Source organism: Echinops telfairi, unplaced genomic scaffold (assembly GCF_000313985.2).
Source record: "Echinops telfairi isolate 266 unplaced genomic scaffold, ASM31398v2 ScPeMD7_7467;HRSCAF=8505_1, whole genome shotgun sequence".
Classification (NCBI taxonomy): Eukaryota; Metazoa; Chordata; class Mammalia; order Afrosoricida; family Tenrecidae; genus Echinops; species Echinops telfairi.
In genome coordinates this window covers 27,417,944-27,421,204 of record NW_022111368.1, presented here as the reverse complement: position 1 = coordinate 27,421,204, position 3,261 = coordinate 27,417,944, and positions in this window count along the sequence as shown.

Here is a 3,261-nt window from a genome sequence, read left to right as displayed (position 1 = left end):
TTTTGGAAAGAATGCACGACAAGCTAAGGTATACGGTTTTCGGCTGCCATGTGGCTATTTCGCAAGGATATGGGTTTTATCAATGGTGTAAAGATGAGGCTTTCTACCCCTATAAAGACTTACAGGCTTGGAAACCCACGGCCAGTTCTATCCTGCTCCAAAGGGTCTCCGTGAGCTGGAACAGCTCCTGACCTTTCAAGGCAGCCCAGGCTGCGTAAAGACAACAACAACAACCATTGCTGGTGAGTCACTTTGAGGCAGATTAGGAAAGAGGCTGGATTCTCTCGCCCCCATTTTTCAAGTTCAGAGGGTTTTGAGGGATTTTCCCAAGTCAATAAATACATGTAGGCTCAATCACACCCTCCGTCTAGTTAACGTGTAAGCTTTCAACATAACAGCCTGCATCATTTTCAATTTTCTTCTCCCCCTGCAAGGACACTGTTGTTTCTCTCTCCCCTGTCAGAGTAATGTGTCAGAGCTCCACACCATCTGCCCAGCGTTTACGAGCCTTAGGAGCGGATCAGACACCTGTGTTCTCGAGTTGAACCCAAGAGAGCAAAGAACCCCCGGCCCAGGACTCAACCTGTGGCACTAGATGCCCGGCACATGCGCACCATCCCACGAGGGAAGACAACCTACCTAGAAGCCTTTACTCTGAACTTCATTTTTGAATACTGGTTGCACGTGGGCCTGATTACCGCAACCCCACCCAGGTGGACCCAATTACCTGAATGGTCCACTTCTGTTCAGGAATAAATATAATGCCCTTCCCGCCTACACTCCCTTAAAAACCTCTCATTTTCCCTGTGTAGAGAGACAGTGGCCTGTGGTGTCCTAGGGCCCCTGCCCGATCTCCCCTCGCAAGGCATTCTCTCTAATAAAGCTTTGTGCTTGTGCAGTAAGCTTGGCTTGCTGCCTCGGTATTGACTGGGCCAGGGCAAGGACCCATCCCGTGAGGCACCCTGCAACAGATTCAGCTCCTGGTGACCCAGCATGACAGACCTGTGCTCCGTAGGGTTTTCTTGGCTGCAATCTGCCACAGTGGCTACCTGGCGGCCGACGAACCACAAGGCCAGCCGTTCAAAACTACCAGCCTCTCCAGGGGAGAAAGACAGGGCTTTCTGAAGAGTTACCATCTCGGAAACCCACAGGGGCAGTTCTAGCCTGTGCTGCAGGGCTGCTGTGGGTTGGCATCGACTCGATGGTAGTGTGTTTCGTCATTTGGGGATCTTTATGGGAGCAGATGGTCGGGCATTTCTTGCTCATTGCCACGGGGTGAGTTCAAACTACCAACCTCATTGTGAGCCAAGAGCAAATGGTTTGGGGCACCAGGAGACCTGAGAATTCTTTGAAAGTTCTTTCAAATGCTGACACTTGCTGGTGGTCAGTGGTGAGAGCTGGCTGGGAAAGAGGTGTGGACACCGTGCTTGGGGCAGGGCCCCTGCGTGTGGAGTGACAGCAGCCTTGGTCTGCGGCGGCTGCGGGGACAGCCTGTTTCCTGGGCACTCCTTTCACAGCTTCGCCAGGAAGCCCTTCAAACCCCACCTTCCGGCTACTTGACGACATCCTTCCGAGTGCGGGGGGGGTTTTGTTGTTTTTTTTACAACTTACAAAGCATTTTCAAGCTTCAGATGGAAAAATGCACTCTGGGTGTGGAGGCGACGCCACGTTCGCATTTCTCCTGCGCGGTGCGCGTCGGGCGCGCAGGGCTCACTGTGCGCGGGTCCCGCAGCGCCCGCTCTTCCTGCGGGACCCTGAGGTCCCCCCACCAGACAGTTTGGGTCATCAGGCTCCCTTCTTTGGGAGAGGTGGCAGGGGTGGGGGTGAGAAGCGGGAGCGGTGGGAGTAAGGAGGGGCGCTCCCGCCATGTGGGGGTGGGCAATGTTCCTGGTAGTTGCCCCCTCTTGCCCTACTTTCCATTCATCTTTTCTTCCCCCTCCCCCTTTCGGTCCTTTCACCCACGTGTAATATCACTGTCTCTGCTGAGGAGCTCTGGTGGCACAATTGCTTGGCTGCAAACCCAAGGTCGCTGGTTGGAACCTTCCCAGCAACTCTGCAGGAGCGGGGCCTGGCCACGGGGGGGTCTCTGTCAGCTGGCAAAGCCCCCACAGGATGGATGGATGGATGGATGGATGGATGGATGGATGGATGGATGGATGGATGGATGGATTGATTCATCCAGGATGGCTTAGCTGTGTTTTGCAGAAAGGCTGAGGATAGTGGTGGTGACCACAAGCTGAGTTTTGTTCCACATCTGAAGGGTGTCTAAAAGACTGTAGACCCGTGTGTGAGTGTGTCCTCTCTCTCTCTCTGACCACAAAGCCTGGTCTCTTTTATGATCTTGAACTTTGTTCCAGATCCCTCTCCCACTCTATCCAGAAACTTGTAATGCCATCCTTTCCAGATCAGTTGTTCGTGGGTGGTCGCCAGGCACCAGGTAGTTCTTCTGGTGTTTGAGTTGCAGAGACAGATAGGGGTGTGGTTCACTCACACGTCAGAGTAATTCTTCCCGTCTGCCTTTTGGTTTTCTCGCTCTTCTGTCCTCCAGATGGGGAGAGACCAACGGTTGCACGTCAGGAGCTTGTAAGACCCTGGTCCTCTGCCGTCTTGGGTGGGTAGAAGCGGGAGAGGTGATCATTTAGGTCCATGGTTTGTTTCTGTTGAGGGAAAGCTGGTCTCTTGTGAACCAAACATAAGAATCGTGAGGCTTGCACAGCGTCTGGGCCACTGTGGGTTGTAACGGACTCACGGGCACCTAACCGCACAAGGACCGTCACAACATGCATCACCATGTAGAAGACAGAACCGGTGACATCGTGAAGCCTAGGGGATGGCACTTAATTCATTTGTAAGGGGATCAATTACATAGAGGGCCTGAAGGGGGCTGATCTTAGAACATTAGTGCTTGTAGGCCACAGAGGCTCAACGGTTTCTGAGAGGCCCGTTCATTTTCATTCTGGAATCACGTGAGTTCTATTTTTCTAGAGAATGGTGGAGGATACGGACAGTGAAGTTTCTGCAAGATCTTTGCAGTGCTTCTTAATAACAGTGTTAGGAAAAGAAATGTCTCTATCGTTGGGCACCAAAATGGGAACTAGTTAGGTGGGAAAATAAAATCAAGCAAACTTTTGTTTATTTGTTTGCTTTAGTTGAATCTAGAAGTCTCTAGACTGGACATTTTTAATCAGGCATGAAAATAAAAGAACAGCCATCGGACATATTTATAATTCGTGGCAGGAGGAGCTTGTATGAAGCTCGCGG